The sequence below is a fragment of the Musca autumnalis genome, unplaced genomic scaffold (genome assembly GCF_047663935.1).
Source record: "Musca autumnalis isolate F117 unplaced genomic scaffold, ASM4766393v1 scaffold_5, whole genome shotgun sequence".
Lineage (NCBI taxonomy): Eukaryota > Metazoa > Arthropoda > Insecta > Diptera > Muscidae > Musca > Musca autumnalis.
The window spans coordinates 13,819,383-13,839,893 of NW_027412088.1; the positions used below are offsets into that span (position 1 = coordinate 13,819,383).

A 20,511-nucleotide genomic window follows, 5' to 3' on the forward strand; every position below is an offset into this window, starting at 1 on the left:
TGTAATTGTAGCTTATGAAGTTTGAAAATCCATAATTCAAAACCGAAATTGCCATAATAACAAAATAATAAATTATGTATAAATTGTAAATTTTCACACAATTGTCACGACTGTTTGCCTGCCTGTCTGACGGACTGGTTGTTGTTGAGTTGTCAGCTAGTTTGAGGGCTTGTTGTAATTTAGCCTGTCTGTCGGTGTTGATGATGATTTGGAAATAGAAATATTGTTGACTAACTAACGACAGCAGTAATAAAAAAAGTTGCAACAAACAACAATAAACTGAAAAAAAAGAGATCATAATCTTTTCATAATTTCAATATTTACAGATTCCATAAAAAACGCTAACTACGAAGAGATCATAAATCTAGGAATTGAGACAATGGCGTAGGTAATGCTTGTAGAGTTGTAGGGTACTAAAAGACCAGTACATGGAAGTCCATTACATATATTAAGGGGTTATGGGAACTTATTGAGCACGACAGATGACCGCCTACGAAACACTTTTTTACTACCAACTTTTACCTTTTTTACTTAATACCTATTTCTACCTGTACTTAAAAATTTACGATTTTATATACTCTTTAAATAGTAATTTTCCAAACAACTTTCAAATTCCCTCTAGAACTATGAATTCCCCATTAACTGCTATCGGAACTAATTCCTTCTAACTTTCAACAAATAAAGAAAATTAGTAACGCCTCTGTTGATCAATCGGCGACAACAACTGATTGATGGATGATAATTTTATAGCGAAATAAAGAATTCAGCAACATCAACTCCAACACACTGAGGTTTAGCTAAAACATAGCTGAGTGCTGAGTGACTGACTGATACTGAAACACCATTATAAATTTGAAAACAATTCGAGTTATTCACCTGTAAATGGGTCAATAATATTGACGTTCAACTCGAAGATAGATAGTCTCATCGTTGTTGTAGTGCCAAGTAAAAAGCTTTAATGTTTCTTTCTGCTTCGTTGCCTGCCATACCGCCAGCAATTCTCAAGATAAGCAATTTACAAATGACTCTATTAGCATGCAAGTGGAAGGTTTTTTGCTGCTCCTCCTCCTATACAACTGAGAGTGAGAAAACATTCCTGGAAATAGCTGCCAAGGTATTTGGTAATTTATCTTAGATGTTATCTGCTATCCCTGCTTAGCTCAATGAGATATTAATTAATCTTAATCACGCTACAATGTTTTTGCATAACTTGAAATTCAATTCAATTAGGGGTTAAATGCTTTAATGTACCACTTCTCAAGGACTTATGCATTCGTCCTTTGTTCAGAGAACGAATCTGTTTTACCTTTACCTTACGCCATGAGTTTGCATGTGAGCCAAGACTATTTTATGTACGCTGCAGCAGAAAATTTAATGCAAACTTCAGTTCCAGTCAATGAATGGCAAGCATTAACATTTCTATCTCATTCACTTACTGCTCGCCACTAAGGGAACAGAACAAGGTTTCCTTCCAGCCAACCATCCAGAACAAACAGCCAAACAATAAAAATGATTAGTCATTGTATTTTGGTGGGAAACACCATTAAATTACGCGGAGCCTTAAAGTCTGTGCCACGACAGCAGGATCTCTTATTTCGTGAATGTTGCTGCTTGCATATGTTGCCCCTGAGCTTGCTGCGTGTCGTTAGTCATTCATGCAGGGAAATTAGCAAAAACGAAAAACAAGACAGGGAAAACTATTCTGTCGTTTCTGTGCTTTACGTTAGCATTGCATTCAAGGACATTTGTAACATAATAGGGTCCTTAGCACACACAAAAAAATGCCACACAGCTGCAATCAATTGGACAAATTGAAAATGTAATTTAAGTAAAAAACACAATGTTTGACAGAGGTACAGGAAAAAAGTGGATAATTTAATTATGGAAAATTATGAGAGTAAGTTTAAGCAAGTGTGTGAAACTTGGAAAGAAATATGACTAATATAGCTAAGGTAGAATTGGTAAATTATTGCGATACACTTATGTAGATATGTATATTGAGTCTCGTTAGTCTCATTAGTGTTTGAAGGCAATACATAAAAATATCACCAATGAAACAAATTGTATGGCAAGCTTTTTAAGTAATTCTGGAAATCATTGCAGTAGTCCATTGGGAGGGATACATTTAAACTGAACAAGTGATTTGTAAGAGAAAAACTTGGCCCAACTGATTAAATCCAGTATTACATTGAAACTCGTTTCTAATATCAATTTCGGAACAATCGCCCTGACATCTTTAAATATAATTAAAAAATGTTTAATTTAATCGTCTTTCATTGTAAATTACCGTTTAGCTAGTAAAAGGACTGCCTTTCTGTAGAAATCTATATTATAATAAAAAAAAACTATGAGTTTGTTAGGTTCAACTTGAAACTTAAAAAATAAACATTTAAAAAATAAATAATAAGCATTTTTTTTAAATTAATACTGGTGTTTTGTCTGGAATTTTTTATGGACTATTTAAAAAAGTTAATTAGTATTTATTGTAGATATCAACCCCTGAAATCACCCCTTTGTGCTACCATGGTAGCATGTGAACATAGCGGCCATACACCTGTCTGATCATATAGAAGACATATTAAAGTTAAATGTAAATTGTTTTATTATAGATTGAGTCCTTCTCGTTATACGCTCAACCCTAACGAGACGATATACAAGAGTGATGATTTGTTGGCTTTTTTTCTCAAAAATGTTTTGAAAAAAAAAGAAAATTGTTTGACATCACCAAGGTGAAAGGCGAATTAACAGCTGCGAAAAAATAATAGCACCGTCTCCTACATTTTGCAGGCATTCTTATTTACATGTGCAAATTTTGCTGACCGTTTTATGCTTATTTATAACAAAACGACTCTAAAGAATTTAAAAATATCAAAAATCAAGTTTAATTCAAAGCTTTTTATACCCTCAGCCTTTAGGCTAAAGAGGGTATTTACACTTTGATACGACCAAAAATGTGCCTCATCGAAATAATGGTTTTAGACCCCAAGTATGTTTGTATGATATCCGTTTCAGACAATTTTGAGTAGATCTAGCAATGTCCGTCCGTCTGTCTGTCTCTCTGGCTGGCTGGTGCGCACGATAACTCTCGAACGGATCAATCGATTCGGTTCAAATTTTGGGTATCGAAATATTTTGTCCAGATTCGATTTAAGTTCGAAGATGGGCCATATAGGTCCACTCCTTCAGGTACCTCCCCCACAAATGTTCAAAAATTGTCGCAAAACTTGTGCGCACGATAACTCTTGTAGGGAATAACCGATTTGGTCCATACTTTGCACATCGTGTAATTTCTACCAAACTTAGATGAGGTACCAATATGGACTCAATCGGTCCACTGCTTCGGGTATCTCCCACACAAAATTTCGGAAAAGTTCAGTTTAGGATCTGGTCTCGAATCGCTTTGATTTTTGTTTACGCAAGTTGTATTCGCTGTCCTCTATACGACGCTGTAAATTTCATTAGGGGCAAATCCATACTTCCTGAGAAAATGGGCCTGAAAGTTACAAAAACCCCTATGACACCGTGTTAGTGGTTGGAGCGCAAGATAACTCTCGAACGGATCTGCCGATTCGGTCCAAAATTTGGCTTTCGTAATATTTTGTCCAAACTTAGTTTAAGTTCGAAGATGGGCTATATCGATCCACTCCTTCCGGTACCTCCCCCACAAAAGTTCGGAAATGTTCGGAAAATTTGAGCGCACGATAACTCTTGAAGGAAGTAACCGATTTGATCCATACTTTGCACATCGTGAAATTTCTACTAAACTTAGAAGAAATTCCAAAATGGACTCAATCGGTCCACTCCTTCGGGTACATCCTACACAAAATTTCAGATAAGTTCAGATTAGGACCTGCTCTCGAATCGCTTTGATTTTTGTTGCAACAACTTGTATTCGTTGCCCACCATACGGCGGTACAAGTTTTATCAGGGGCAAGTCCATTCTTCTTGAGAAAATAGCCTGAAAGATGCAAAAAGCCCCTATAACACCGTGTGTAGTGGATGGAGAGCAAGATAACTCTCGAACGGATGTGCCGATTCGGTCCAAATTTTGGCCTCCGTAATATTGTTTCCAAACATAGTTTAAGTTCGAAGATAAGCCATATCGGTCCACTCCTTCAGGTACCTCCCCCGCAAAAGTTCAGAAATGTTCGGAAAAATTGTGCGCACGATAACTCTTAAGGGGAGTGACCGATGTAATCCATACTTTGCACATCCTAATATATCTACCAGATATAGATTTGCATTCGCTTCCTCCATTACGACGGTAAAAGTTTTTTCAGGGGCATGTCCATATTTCTTAAGAAAACAGCCCGAAAGGTTACAAAAATCCCTATAACTCTCGAACTGTTCAACCGATTTGGTCCAACATTTGGTCTTCGTCATATTATATCCAAACTTAGTTTCATGGGGCAATAGCGGTCCACAACTTCTAGGACGATATCACTTGAATGAGGCAACCAATTTGGATCTCCTAATATTTTGTCAAAATTTAATTTAACTTCTAAAATGGCCCATATCGGTCCTCCCTAAAGGTACCTGCCCCACAAAGGTTCAACATTTGTGTCTTAGTGCAGTTAACTACTAATCCACATTTTTGTCGGCAAGTTCAAATGTCGCAAAAGGGCCACAAATTTTGAAGAGACCTTAAATACATTCGATCTGTCCGTAGGTGAAAGTTTCACTTCACATTGGCTGAGGGTATATATCTGTCGGCAAAGCCGACTGACTCTTTTTTACTTGTTAAAATTTAAACCAATTTTCAAAAAAAAAACTAAAAAAAAATTTGGCATTATTAAAAATTCTTTTAAAATTGTGGAAATTGGACAAATATCTGTACTTTACCACTCAAGAATAGAAGTACATCAATAGAAGATAGTGTCTACTGATTTATTCTTCAGTTGATGGCGTTAGTACCGCCTGGAGATAGGATTGGTATCGAACCAAGCGGATTCTGGTATTCTTCTTCAAGAAACTCCCAATATGATTTTCTGGTCGTTGGTTTTCATGCTGTAGTTGCCTTATTGACCTTAGTTCACAATTTTTTATTTGTTATAGTCTAGGAACAACGTAACGGAAAACCTGCTGGTGCCAATCCACCCATCCAAGCGAAAGAGGACAATGGAAGCAACCGTGTTCACGTTTACCAGCTCAGCGATACCTGATTCTTCTGAAAATAATACAGACTCATCCAAAAGCAGTACAGATAGTCCTTAGGAATACGAAATTCAGCTTTCGATTCATCGATAAGTCGACCGTTTGGTCTAAAAAGTCTAAAAATCTAAGCCGACTTTTAGTTATAGAGCAAATCGGAAAATCTTCTTTCCATGGTCGACTATAAATATTCCTATCTACGATTTTTTATACCCTCAGCATTTATGCTAACGAGGGTATATACACTTTCATACGGGCAAAATATGCCTCATCGAAATAATGATGTTAGACCCCAAGTATGTTTGGACGAAATGTGTTTCAGACAATTTGGAGTCGATTTAGCAATGTCCGTCCGTCTGTCTGTCTGGCTGGAGCGCACGATAACTCTCGAACGGATCAACCGATTTGGTCCAAAATTTGGCTCTCGCAATATTTTGTCCAAACTTAGTTTAAGTTCGAAGATGGGTTATATCGGTCCACTCTTTACGGTGCCTCCCCCACAAACATTCGAAAATGTTCGGAAAATTTGTACGTACGATAACTCTTGAAGGAAGTAACCGATTCGGTTAGTTAGTTTGCAAATCGGTTAGTTAGTTTGCAAATCGTGAAATGTCTACCAGATTTAGATGAAGTTCCAATATGGACTCAATCGGTCCACTCCTTCCGGTACCTTCTCCACAAAAATTAAAAAATGTTCGGAAATATTGTGCACACGATAAATCTTGATGGGAGTGACCGATTTGGTCCATACTTTACACGTCCTAAAATATCTACCAGATATAGATCAGGTTCGAATATGAACTATATTCGTCCACTCCTTCGGGTACCTCCCACACAAAATTTTGGATAAATTCACTTTAAGACCTGCTCTCAAATCACTTTGATTTTTGTTGAAGCAACTTGCATTCGCTCCCTCAATTACGGCAGTAAAAGTTTTTTTTTCAGGGGCAAGTCCATACTTCTTGAGAAAACAGGCCGTAAGTTGCAAAAAAAAACCCTATTGCACCATATGTAGTGGCTGGAGGGATTAAACCGAATATATTACCGAATATAGCTATACTATGTTTTTCGCAGGCTTGTGTAATATATATGTTTTTTTTTTTTTTTGAAAAAAAAGTATTTCAATCCACACATGCTGAGGGTATATCTCTGTCGGCAAAGCCGACTGGTACTTTTTTACTTGTTTTATGAACAATTGTGAAATGATGCCCCTCCGTGGACAACAATATTTATCAAAAAGTTCTAAAATCGCCAGTTTAAAGATATGTCTAAATCCATTTCAAATTATTTATTAGCCTCATATTTTCAAACAATTTCGCACTCTCAACTCGTCTACAGAGAGGGAGTCTCAACTATATGGGGAGCTCGTCGGGTCGGCTCCCTTTATATCGTCTACAAAGTATCTTATATATATATAAAAATGGTGTAAAAAATGTATAGTAATTCATAAAATGAGAACGGATAGGCCGATTTCTGTAAAATTTTTTGTCAGTTATTCGTATTTTCGAGGAGAAGGTCTTTACGGAAGAAAATTTTGGAAAATCTCTCTGGAAAAGTCGGAAAATTGGAAAAATCGAAAATTGAGTTTTTGTATGAAATTTTATTCCTTAATAGCGAGACGAAGTTCGCCGGGTCCGCTAGTTTATTATGTTTGCCTATAAGAACTCGTCTCGTATATAAAAGCTTATAGACAAGCTAAGACTCCCTGCAGGTCTACCATAAGCTCATGCCATAAATACATCAATTAAGACTCCTTTCACCTCATTTAAAAGTTTCCTTTTACGTAGTCCGCCCGTTGTTGTAGTTGTAGCAACGCATATATTTTCGTTTGTATATCTTTTCAGTTATCTGGTTCCGTTTCTTCTGCATCCAGATTTAAAAGTTCTGCAACCTGGACTGGTTTCGTGCATAAAAAATCAGGAGACAGATGAGTAGGTTTTGCTCGGCAATTTAACAAATGTAGAGAGTCATGCGGCCACAATTTACATCAGGGGTGTTCAGAATAGTTGGTGTATTAGTAGTGGTAAGACACTCTCCCCATTGCTAAGCAATGGCAAATCAGAAATAAAGAGAGAATACGTGTGGTTTGGTTTACGCTACCGTAAGGGAGCGAGCATCAATGATCTACATGCAGGGCATGTGTTCGGAATCTTACCATCAATTCCGGATCTTAACTGGGCTAAAACCACTCGTGTTTACTGCGATGGATGGGAAGTGGTTTCCAAGTACGGCATTCACACTGTAGCTTTGTACTGCCTGCGCAACTGCATCACTGTGAATGCTCTTCAAACGTGCCTGATAGGTTCGATGATCTAGATGTTCTCGCTTGTATCATTGGTCCTCCCTCTTCAGATAACGAAGATCTCTCCTGACGTGGACGGCTGGGGAAGCCTGTCCAATAGATTGTGGCAGAGACAACGACAACATCTTGTTGTGCTGATATACCGGTAAAATCTTTATAGATTGTCCAGTGGTGTCATGAGGTGGCAGGTGAATATTCTTCCACTGCATAGCGCTAACATTTTTATACCAGCTGGAGCCGCAGAGATTACCACAGACCGGCCATTTGTATTACAATAAATTTTCTTTATCAGCACACCATATTCTGCCGGCCAGCGACTTGAGAACCTTCTTACTATTTCTAATTTTGTCGCAAATAGCAGAGGCTTGCGTGCACGAATTAAACATGCTGTCGAACGTTACACCCAATATCTTAAGGTAGTCAGTGGTAATAGTCAGGGCCCCAATGACTAATATGTTCAGGAGGAGCCTCAATTTAGCCGTCTGGAATGTGTGGAATTTCAGAGAGTTCCGGAGATATCACCTCGTCTTGGGGATGCTCCTGTTTTACTCTGTGGTTCCTCGGTATCTTATTTCGGAATTCCACAAACGTCTGGCGCTCACATATATATGTAGCTAAACATTTTATTATATTAGTGCCACAACTATACACCCAAAATTATATCTAAGTGTGTGAAAAGTGTATCTAGTGTTCCTATGCAGATGAATTGGATTACTTTCTAAAAAGAAACAAGTAAAAAAGTATCAGTCAGTTTTGCCGACAGAGATATACCCTCAGCCTATATGAATTTAAACGTTGATCTAGGGACAGATCGAATGTATTTAGGGCATTTTCAGAATTTTGTGGCCCTTATTGGACATTTGAGCTTGCCGACAAGAATGTGGATTAGGATTTAAGTGCAAAATTGTTGCGGAGGAGGTACTTAAAAGAATGGACCGACTTGGTCCATTATGGCAGTGGATCTTATTTTGGGAGTCATATCTTTTCGATAGATATAGCGTCCAATAGTTAGTTCAGTAATTCATCGTATAACTTTTGGACTGTATGCCAGGAAGCATGGACTTAACCACGGAAAACATAATATCACTTTAAACAGGACCACAACGAACAGCATCGGTATACATTTCCAGAGGATCTTCGAACAGACTTTAAGCTGCACTTAGACACAGAAGTTGAACTTTTGTGGGGGAGGTACCCTCCATTTTATAAGTTAAACTAAATTTGGATAAAATATTAGGGGATCCAAAGTTTGGACCAAATTTGTTCAAGAGATATCGTGCATACCATTTAAGTGACATTTTTCATTATTCGAACTGAATCTATGACGAAAACCAAATTTTGAACCAAATCAGTTGATCAGTTCGAGAGTTATCATGCTCTCCAGCCACTATGTATGGTGCCATAGGGGATTTTTTACACCTTTCGGGCTGTTTTCTCAAAAAGTATGGACTTGCCCCTGAAAAAACTTATACCTTCGTAATTGAGGCAGCGAATGCAAGTTTCTTCAACAATAATTAAAGTGATTCGAGAGCAGGTCTTAAATTGAATTTATCCGTAATTTTGTGCGATACGCACCCGATGGAGTGGACAAATATAGTCCATATTCGAACTTGATCTATATCTGGTAGATATATTAGGATGGGTAAAGTATGGACCAAATAGGTCACTCCCTTCAATTTTCCGAACATTTTTGAACTTTTTTGGAGGAGATACCTGTAGGAGTGGACCGATATGATTTATGTTCGAACTTAAACTATGTTTGGACAAAATATTACGAATGCCAAATTTTCGATCAAATCGGTTGATCCGTTCGGGAGTTGTCTTGCGCTCCAACCACTACACACGCACTGTGGTCGAACTTGTATGGGAAGAGAGGGCAAAAATACTTCCTGAGCAGATGTCAATACGAAAATTTCAGTAAAGGCTAGTTTAGCAACACAAATAAAAAGAAGCAAAAAAATCAACATAGGTCTAAGGTTATGTATAGCCTCCATAGAACGGTACCCCCTGATTTCAGGCATTTTGGGGGTCTTAACCACATCTTTCAATGAAATTTGGCTAAAATTTGGCTATCGGTATTCCCTAGTGTTAGAAAACCTTCTTGTAAATATTTTTTGAACTGGGTCCACGTTTTGATAGGGTCCCCATGTAATTGTACCGCCCGATTTTCGGAATTTTGAGGGTTTTATATAAGTTATTAAATCGAAATGGCCGAAATGCCACTTAATCTTTCCTGGATGTAGGCTACCCCCAGAAAATTGGCGATTAATGTAGGTCCACCCTTTGATTTTGTCCCCATAAATAGGTACGGTCCAATATTCGGTATTTTTAGGGTTCTAGCCGTAATAAATGGCTGAATTTTTCAAATTTTACATTGAGGACCACATTTTGACGTATCCTTCATATAACTGAACGGCACAAAGGCTTCTCTTATATATATGTAAAAAGCTGAATTATATCACCGGCAAATTTGATAAAATTACAAAAACACCCTGAGAAGTACCCTTGGTATTTTGGGAACCAGTTCCAAAGTTGCGGAAAGTTGCAGCTGATAGTTTGAAAAATATAATCCGTAGACTACTACTGATCTTTTAAAACAAATTTCGTTGGGGGAAAAGAGGGGAACATAATTAAAACTTTACATGAAATTTAATTATACTGAAGAATGATATTACAAAAGTCCTTCAGTCAACACACGTTTTCAATAATTAATCCCAAAAATTAACAAATAGAAAACTGCATAAAAATTAAGTTAATACATTGTTTTTCAATATTCGAATTAAGTTTGGTCAATATAGAGTTCATTTAGTTTGATATTGATATTTTACTTTCACCTAACTTTTGCACTGAATTCATCTCGAAATCCAACCTGTTAAATTTTCTCTTTTTTGGTGTCATTCTCAAAGAGTACAGTAAGAAGTAATCCATAACAAATTTATTTTAGAGAAATTTAACATGTTAGGAGTAGATATGAACACATTTGGTACCAAAAATTAGACTTCCATTTTTTAATTTTGGCCAATGGTAGCGACCACTGTGACACGGTTTCATAGGGGTTTTTTGCACCTTCACCCCAATGAAACGTGTACCATCATACGGGGGGCAGTGAATACAAGTTCTTACAACAAAAATCAAAGAGATTCGAGAGCAGGTCCTAAACTTAACCTTTCCAAAATTTTGTGTGGGAGGTACCCGAAAGAGTGGTCCGATTGAGTCAATACTTGAACCATGTCTAAGTCTGGTAGAAATTTCACGATGTACAAAGTGTGGGCCAAATCGGTTACTCCCTTCAAGAGTTATATAATATATATATAATTGTTCCATAAACATCCTATACGGGACAAGGGAGACTTCTCTCATATCAATGAGTGCACCCCGATTCATATTAGCTCAATGATATGGGACCTACTGTTTATCGCCGAGTCCACTTTGTAGAGAAGTTTTACATGGCTGAAATACTCAGGAAATGTCGCCAACATCACCGAGGGGTATTTTGCCACCGTTGAAAATTTTGATGTTGACTGGCCGGGGAATCGAACCCACGACCTTCAGCGTGCAAGGCGGGTGTGCATACCATTGCACCACGGTGGCACCCAAGAGTTAAAGTGCGCACAAATTTTCTGAACATTTTCGAACTTTTGTGGGGGAGGTACCGGAAGGAGTGGAACGATATATCCCATATTTTGGACCAAATCGGGTCATTCGCTCGAGAGTTATCGTGCGCACCAGCCTGTAAGGCAGACAGACTGACGGACATTGCTAAATCGACTCCAAATTTTCTGAAACGGATTTCGTCCAAACATACTTGGGGTCTAAAGCTATTATTTCAATGAGGTACACTTTTTCCCGTACATTGTGTCTCTTTAGCTGAGAGTATAATGAACAAGTAAGAATGTATCAGTCAGCTGTGCTGACGGAGATATACATTCTGCCCCTGACAAAAAAAAAAAATCCAAACCAAACACAATAATTATGCCGTATATAAAATATATTGATTTTGTATCACGAGTTTGCCTTAAAATTTGTACGTACCATAATGTGAGCCTAAACAAAATCAATGACATATACCAATAGCCATTTTAGTATGTGCCAGAAGGGTTTTGGCCATTATCACAGGAGGTATTGAATTGCTCCGGAAAAAAATTGCACCGTTGTAAATGAGACCGCTAGAACAACCTACTGAAAAAAGAATCAAAACGATGCGAGAGGAGCTCTTAAACTTTACTTTCTCCGAATTTTGTGTGGGAGGTACTCGAAGGAGTGGACCGATACAATCCATATTCCAACCTCATACATTACTGGATGAAATAATACGATGTGCAAAGCCTGTACCAATCAGAAATTCCCTGCGAGGATTATCTTGCGGATTTGGCATTTTGGTTGATGCCGTCAGGGTTTCTTGGAGCTTTTAGGCCAATATATCAGGAATTATGGACTTCCGCAAGAAAAAAATTGTACCGTCATAAAGGGAGCCGCAAAGAAAACTTACTGAAAAAAATTGCAAAACCATCCGAGAGGAGCCCTTAAACTTCACTTTATCCGAATTTTGTGTGGGAGGTACCCGAAGGAGTGGACAGATATAGTTCATATTCGAAACAGATCTATATCTGGAAGGAATAATACGATGTGCAAAGTTTTGACCAAATCGATTGCTCCCTTCGAGAGTTATCGTTCAGACCATTTTACAGAAAAATTTTGAACTTTTGTGGGGGAGGTACCAGAAGGAGTGGACCCATATGGCCCATCTTCGAACTTAAGCTAAGTTTGGACAAAATATTACGATACCCAAAATTTGGTTAGAATCGGTTGAAATATAACTATATATAATAAATAAGTCGACTCCGACTCCGGGCAAAATTTTTTCCACGTTATAGAAGTATAACATAAAATTTGGAACAAGACAATTTTTTTTAAAAATCATTTTTTATTTTAAAAGAAATGTATAAGAAAACATATATGCAAACGGTATATTATACTAATTTAAGAGACGATTCACAGGATATTTTCTATCCTCTGAAGTGTAGTCTATTCATCCCTATATTGTTGATCTAATTGATTCTTTACATTTTTGCAACCAAAAATAATGCTCTGTGACAATCGAATTAAGATTGGACCTGTAACCTCTTTCGTCAGAAGTCTTACTGCTCTTTCCACAAAGGCCTATTGGTATTCTCATCCAGTTTTTTATGAGAAGTCATCCTTGTCTTCTATTAAATACTGTTTGGTCTCTATGGGAAATCTTACTGAATACCCTGTGGCACAAAATGGAATTCAAGATCTAGGGGTGGAAAAATTCCTTTTCGGAATGAAAGCCCCAATTGAGAACCCCAAAGGATCCCATAGCTGAAATTTCTGACTTATGACATAATGAATTTTTTCATTGACCCCCATCCATCATTGAGAAAATAGCGTTATATCTCAGTTTGGAGACATTGTTTATCATTTTTAGATGACATGTTTTCAGTGAGGAACCTTTCTTTCTATATACTTGATGAGGAATTTAGATGTAGACATTCAAATAACCGGATCTGTTCGCCAGGACCAGACATAGTCCGAGTTTTCTACACAATCACATACGAAATTCAGTGAAATATATAATCATAGTTTTCATGAGAAAGGATCGGGTAAAAGTGATAAAAAAGTGAAAACATGGCTATATCGATTTCTTGTCCTAGTGGACCGACCCTACATAAAATTTTCCTAGCAACATTTTTGTAGAATATTTTCATGCACGAAATCTCATCGTGTGCTAATTTTTCAGTTCCCGAAAATTTCCATCTGCCTACGTGCTGGGTAGAATACACACTATATCTCAAATATTTCCACACCAATGTTCAAAATGTGTATAAATTTCAGAAAAAAGTAGAATGTATTAATATCATAGAATAGGTTGCCAAATTTTTAAGTCGATCGGAAAAATATAGCCTTAGTGTGAGCGTTGGATTGGAACAATTTATTTTATTTTGTTTGCAGCATATACTTTGTTTTTCTCGAAATCGGCCACAAAAATATATGGCAATTTGTTTACTGGTTTTCGAGCTAAAGCTGGCACCCCACAATGCTTTAATAAAAACAGGGTTTCGTAGACGGCCTCAAAACTTCGTAATATTTTTCTCTTTCATATGAAGAAAACAAAACTGCCAAAAAGTTACGTAGTTTTCTCGGAAAAAAATCAAGAAAAATGACTGTTATTGAGCTTTACAATGGGGGTCTTCTTTTGAGGCTAAGCACACTAAAAAGGTTGGCTTACATCCAGTTTGAAACTTGGTCATGAATTGCCTATAATTGTTTTGCATGTAGTCCTTTACAAACTCCTTCATTTTACTTATTTTGAAAGCTTAAAGATTTTCTCACACGGAAGAATTCCGTCCAGAATATACTCGTGCAAAAAAGGAAAACCGACAAAAACGTTCTAACTTTGCTATTTTTCAATGTAAGATTCGGCAGAAACAATATTGATATGTTCGAATGTATTCGAACGAATGTCCTTTATAATGAATATGTAAGGAAAACTAACACATTAGCCTATATAGGCCAAAATATAGGAAAAAGTTAAAAATTTGTGCAAATTTTATTCATTTTTAGTGGTATAGGATTTTACTCTCGGAGTCGACCCGGAGTCGAAGTCGGAGCCGGACTTGGAGTCGTGAAAAAACTCGTCTGGAGTCGGAGTCGAGCCAAAAATACCTCGACTCCGAAACCCTGGGTTGAACTGTTCGACACACATTTTCGTATCAAAGTGTATATACCCTTCTAGCCTAAAGGCTGAGGGTATAAAAACAGTTCAATAATTTTGGAATCTATCACCTGGTTCTAAAATGATGATCTACATGTTTAAATATCACAATTCTTTGACCCTTAGTATTAAATTTTATTACCTTAATCTACGTTGCTTTTCAAAACTTATAGAATATGTAGTAACTATGTAAAGTGGAATACAAACCTTTTTTCCTCACAAAAAAAGAAAACAGAATGTTCTTCTGTTTTAATTATCCAAGAATCTCCCAAATTTCCACTTAAAACAGCTGTTGTTGTTGTTTTAAAAAAAATTTAAAATAACGATTATGATGATGATCCAATGACGAATGAAGAAAACATTTAAAACTCGTTCTTATGCATTCGAATTTGTTGTTGTTGTTCTTGTTGTTTTTTTTATGATAATGATTATTATTATATTTTCTTGTTAATGAAATTAAAAAAGTTGGTAATTTATTAATGGCGGGTAGGTACATTTGAATTTTATTGTGGTAGTTTTAAAATTCTTTTTGTTTGTTAACTTCAGCTCTTAATGACCAAAAAAGTTGTTCTTTTCTGGTTTTTCTTTTTCTTACACAAAACACACACTGACACGTGACAACAACAAAGAACACTTTTTTTGACTTTCTTATTGGGGACAAAACACCGACAAATAATTTAATTTAAAGCCTCCTCCTTAACGAGATTGCTGACTGAGTGACGGACTGACTGGCGGGTTGTCTGTCTGACAGTATTAATGTTACCGCTGACAACCTTAACACATCGCACGCTCCACTGACCCAGTAGGAATTTGGTTTTTTTCGTAATTTTCACTGAACAGGTTTCCCGCTAAGCTTTGGAAAATTAAAAACAAAACACACACAAACAAACAGCAACACGTTTGATAAGCAACATAAAAACAATTTAAATTCACTCGTGTTTTAATTCTCACGTTTCATTAACATAACGCAATTTCTCAATGAAACATTAAACCATGGAAGAGAATTGCGAAAAAATTACTCTCGGAGCAATTCTTAATCCACTTTTCATTTGATTGTGTCGAGGAAAAGTGTTGTTTTGTAATTTGGGCACAGTAGGAGTTTTGAAATAAACCACACTCTCGTATACACTGCCTAGGTACCATCCATTAAGTACATTTGTTGTCGTTATTGTTGTTGTCGTTTTAATCAAATTGCCACCAAAACACAGAAATTAAAAGCAAATGGGTTCTGTTTTTATTTTAAATTTCCGCTTCAACGGTTTTTTGTTTATGTTTTATGCCTCGTTTTTATTTGTTGTTGTAATCACAATGCCTCGTTGACTGTTGTTGTTATGTTTTGTAAATGATGGGAGACAATGATAATGGCAACAAACGAGTGTTCATGTCCTCGCAACAATAACAACAGCAACGGGTTATGTTGATCAGAAAAAAAGAAACAACAGCTGGGCTTTATTTTCTTTTTCTCTTTCCTTGTGTGTGTCTCTGGGGGTCGAAGAGCAAGAATTGCGCCTTTTTGTGTTTGTTGCGTTAAGTTTTCTTTTAATCGAACCACACCTCTTTGCTTCCTTCAGCACTTCCTTGTTGCAATTTTTTATTTGCAAATTGTATTTTATTTTTCTTATCACTTGTATTGTTTTTTTTTCTTGTTTTCCGTATTTTCTTCTTTCTTTCGTTTTACATGTCAGGCAGTTAGTTGTTACATTACATGCTGTAAAATGTACAAATGTATGACCATACCGAGCGTATGTACGTTTCTGTTAGACATGCAAAAAACACCTCTTTTGTCACTCTTTCTTAATTTTGTTTTTTTTTTTAGTAAAATTTGTTTTTGTTTAGCAAAACTAAATTTTAAGCCTTGTTCATTTTTCTCGTTGTTTAGCACGTTACAATGACGGATGTTACGGTTTCGGTTACGCGGTGCTTGTTTCTTCTTCGTTCGTTCATTCATTTACTCCGCTGTAGCGACTTTGATTGCGACGAAGGTATGAACGCGAATGAATGTCGAAACAAATGTTGGTTGTTTGTCTGCCTGAACTGCCTGCCTGCTTAGCTAACAACAACAGCCTGCCTCTGTTGCTCTGTTGGTCTCGGGGTCTCTTTGTGTCCGTTGGGGGTTTTGTGTATTGTTTTGAGTCAAGCTTTGTTGCTCTACTGTTGTTGTTTTTATTGTCAGCAAACAACACAAACAGATGGATAGATGGTTGGCAGGCAGTTCGTTAGTCAAATTTTTACAGTGGCTCAATGGTTTTGGTGTATTGTTATTCATATCACCAACCAAGCTACGCACTTTGGTGGGTGCATCAAAGATGAATTATCAGAAAAAGATTAAAACAAGTAAAAACGCCTTGAAGTTCTACCGGGCCGAACTTGTTATACCCTCCACCACGAGTTGTATTCAGGTAAAATGGAACAATTAGTTTCCTTTCGTTTATGAGGAAGACTTAATACCAAATTTCAACAATTTCGGTAAAACAATGTCGCTAACCTTCAAAACACCGAAATTCGGGAGGTACCGTTCTATGGGGGCTATATCAAAACGTCGATCTATACCGACAAATTTCTGGCGTAAAGTTTTTAGACTCAAATAAGACTAAATGCCAAACTACCGATATTTCAGTAAGAATAAAAAATACCGTAAATCAAGAGGTATGCTTCTATGGGGGATATAGGAAGACGTGGACCTATACTGATAATTCCTTTCTGGAACTTTTTTAACCACTAAATAACAAATTTTCGTCATTTCGGGGAATATTGACGTCACGTCTTTTACAATTACGAAAATCGGGAGGTACAGTTCTATGGGTGTTATATCGAAACGTGGACGTGGCGAAATTCAGTCGGAAAGGGCTTTACTTCCAACGTAGACTAAATACCAAACCTCATCCATTTAGGTGGGTTGTTGTGGCCACAACCTTAAAAATACCGAAAATCGGGAAGTACCGTTCTATGGGCGCTATATGAAGGCGTGGATGGTATATCGACAAATTTCATATGGAAAGTTTTATACCACCAATGATGACTAAATACCAAATTTCAGCATTTTCGGAGGAATATTGAGGCCACAACCTTCAAAATACCGGAAATTGGGAGGTTCCGTTCTTTGGGGGCTATACGAAGGCGTGGACCCATACCAACAAAATTCTGGGGGGAAATGTTTTACCCCCAACGAAGGCTAAGTACCGAATTTCAGCCATTTCGGCGTGATAATGAAGCTAAAACCTTCAACCATCCGAAAATCGGGTGGTACCGTTCTATGGGGGATGTATTTAGACGTGAACTGTACCAACAATTTTCTGGGGGAAAGTTTTATACACCTAACGAAGACTAAATACCACATTTCAGCCACTTCGCATAAATATTGAGGCCACAACCTTCAAAATACCCACAATCGGGAGGTACCGTTCTATGGGGCTATTTGAAGGCGTGAACCTATACCGACAAATGTCATATGGAAAGCTTTATACCTCAAATGAGGACTAAATACCAAATTTCAGCAATTTCGGAGGCCACAACCTTCAAAATACCAGAAATCGGGTGGTACCATTCTATGGGAGTTGTATTAAGTCGTGGACCTGTACCAAAAAATTTCTGGGGGAAAGTTTTTTACCCCAACGAAGACTAAATACCAAATTTTAGCCACTTTGGTTGAATATTGAGGCGACAATCTTCAAAATACCGAAAATCAGGAGGTACAGTTCTGTGGGGGCTATATGAAGGCGTGGACCTATACCGACAAATTTCATATGGAAAGTTTTATACCTCAAATGAGGACTAAATACCAAATTTCAGCAATTTCGGCAGAATATTGAGGCCACAACCTTTAAAATACCGAAAATCGGGTGGTACAGTTCTATGGAGGCTATATGAAGGCGTGGACCTATACCGACAAATTTCTGGGGGAAAGTTTCGTACTTCCAACGAAGACTAAATACCAAATTTTAGCCACTTCAATACTTTCAGTTCATAACACTCGATGTAATGGAATTATTTTACTTCAGTGCAGATATCTGAGAGTTTATTTTTTAAAATGTGGGAAAGTAATTCTCATTCACTTCTTTTTGCTCCCCGGATAAGTAGTTCAGTTTTTGACGCCAGAAATCACTGTTGCCAGTATTTGGGGATTTTTCCCCAAATGGTCTCTAGTTGTCTCGTTTTATCGCTTGTGTTCGTCTAAAAAGCGAACACATGCTATCTCTTACTTTTGCAAATTACTGGTAACCGTGCCAGAAATCGTTAAGAGCTGGAGTTAGACCGAGGACACACGAAGTTGACGTGTGACAGTGTCCGCTGTCCGTCTGTTATCCAACATAGCCGAAGCTTCTTTCGATTCGTTCGCTTCTTATGTATACACTGCGATTCGTTCGGTTCCGCGATTCTTTCGAGAGTCTTCAACATCAAGCCGACGACAAGTAGCCAAGTATCTCCAACCCGAGCCGAGGATAATCAACACAATTACACCAACCCGACTACATCAAGCCGACGACACCTAGCCGAGTATCACCAACGCGAGCAGAGTCGCTTCAACACGACTACACCAAGACGGGTCGCTTAAACACGACCACATCAACCCGAATACAACAAGCCAAGTGGCGTCAACACGACAACACTAAGCCGGTTAATGATACACCCGAATACAACAAGCCACTTGGTACGAGTACTACAGCCGAGTATCAACACACCAACTACAACACTGGTTACAATCGAGCCGACACCTGCCACCCGAGCACCACCGAGCCGACTACCAAACCTTAACCAACATCCCACTTGCTCGAGTCACCCGAAGACCATTGACTGCGAGCCCACAGTAAAACTCCACCCAGATGAGATGTATAATCAACATATCTAAGTGTATCGCCATATCACGTAAATATCCACATGTTAATTATAATTTAAGCTCCAAGAGTTTATCACCTCTTTAAAGAATTGAATTGTCATCACTCGTGATTTCACTTAAGGTTTTGTGGGTCCTTAAGCTGACCTTGGCTGCGACTGAACTTACCTCAGCCCTAGATAAAACCCTCATTAGAAGCATAGATTTGCTCACCAAAAACATATCGTTGTAAACATAACCACAGAATAATCCTCGAACACTGCACTGGGTGAGGTGGCCGAAGGTGTCATTGGTACAGCCTGGGTTTTTTGTTAGAATTTTTGCGCCCTTATCTCTAGAAGTATGGAATTGCCCCAAACAAATTCAAAAATTCATGATTGGGGCCACGATAACAACCTGCCAAACCAAAACGATCTGAGACATGTCCTTAAAGTGTACTTTCGTGAAATTTTTTAAATTGTGTGTGGGAGGTACCGAAAGGAGATGATCGATACAGTCCACATTCCAACCAGATCTATGTCTGGAAGAAATATTACGAGAAACATATTTTGGACCAAATCGGTTATTCATATCAAAAGTTATTGTGCGCGCCATCCGCTCAGACAGACAGCCATGCCCGGCAATCGACTACATATTGTGTGAAATCATTCTTCGGTGAATTAAATTTTCGAACATATCATTCGATCTCGTCTTATAAACCCCCTATTGACCTCGTCTTAACACCTTCTACGCGTCTACAAACCTCCTCACGAGGTCCTGATTATAAGGACTCCCTCTCGAGCTTCTTTAAAGGGAAGCCATTTTTCAGCTGTCCATGTGGTGAAAAGTGTGGCAGTGAATTTAGCTGCGAATATTTTCATATATCCCTGAGACTGAAGAACTGCACTACGTCAGCTATTTTGTCTATCACACATAAACTCGACGTCAAGGTCGTACAATCATCTGCATACATTACAATTTTATGCCGTCTGGATGGTGTTGAATTTCATAAAGGTACTCACTGTTATGATTATTCAACGTTTCAAACAGGGTTGGAGGAAAGTCTTCACTATGTCCTCGAACAGCTTGGTATGACTGACGGTCTCAAAGACTTTTGATTGGCCAAGAGCCACGATAACTGTTCGGTCACATGGGCTGTTCTGCTGGTTCAGTCCTCAACTGACATGTTTGGATATGACATGTAAAGCTGTTATGGTACTGTGCATTTTCCGCTGCTTGCGGCCTGTACGATTCGCCTCTGTTAGCATCCTTACCATTTTTTTCACTTGTGCTTGCCTACTAGACTGCTGACTTTAAGACTAAGTTCCCGAACTCTTGGGTCTTTAGGGTGCGTAACAATGCTGATCATGCCAGTTTCGTCCTCTCTGCTTTGAAATTTGGTCTAATTCCGGATATTAGACCAGCAGGTATGTAGCGAGTGGCTGCAGCTGTGATGATGACCCGGAAAATTATCACAGCTCCCCGAATAGACAGCTTTCTGAAGCGGTAATT

General features: G+C 37.9%; 1 protein-coding gene across 3 annotated transcripts in view; it reads right to left on the reverse strand.

Annotated features, from left to right (window-relative positions):
- The window catches only part of M7BP (Myosin-7a binding protein), a 246,315-nt gene extending 229,987 nt beyond the window's left edge, over window positions 1–16,328 (reverse strand). For all 3 annotated transcript variants that reach the window (XR_012413346.1, XM_073991463.1, XM_073991462.1), the window contains exon 1: window positions 14,397–16,328. The gene's annotated coding sequence lies outside the window, so the exon portion shown is untranslated. The remainder of the gene's footprint in view (window positions 1–14,396) is intronic.
- Window positions 16,329–20,511: the final 4,183 nt, after the last annotated feature.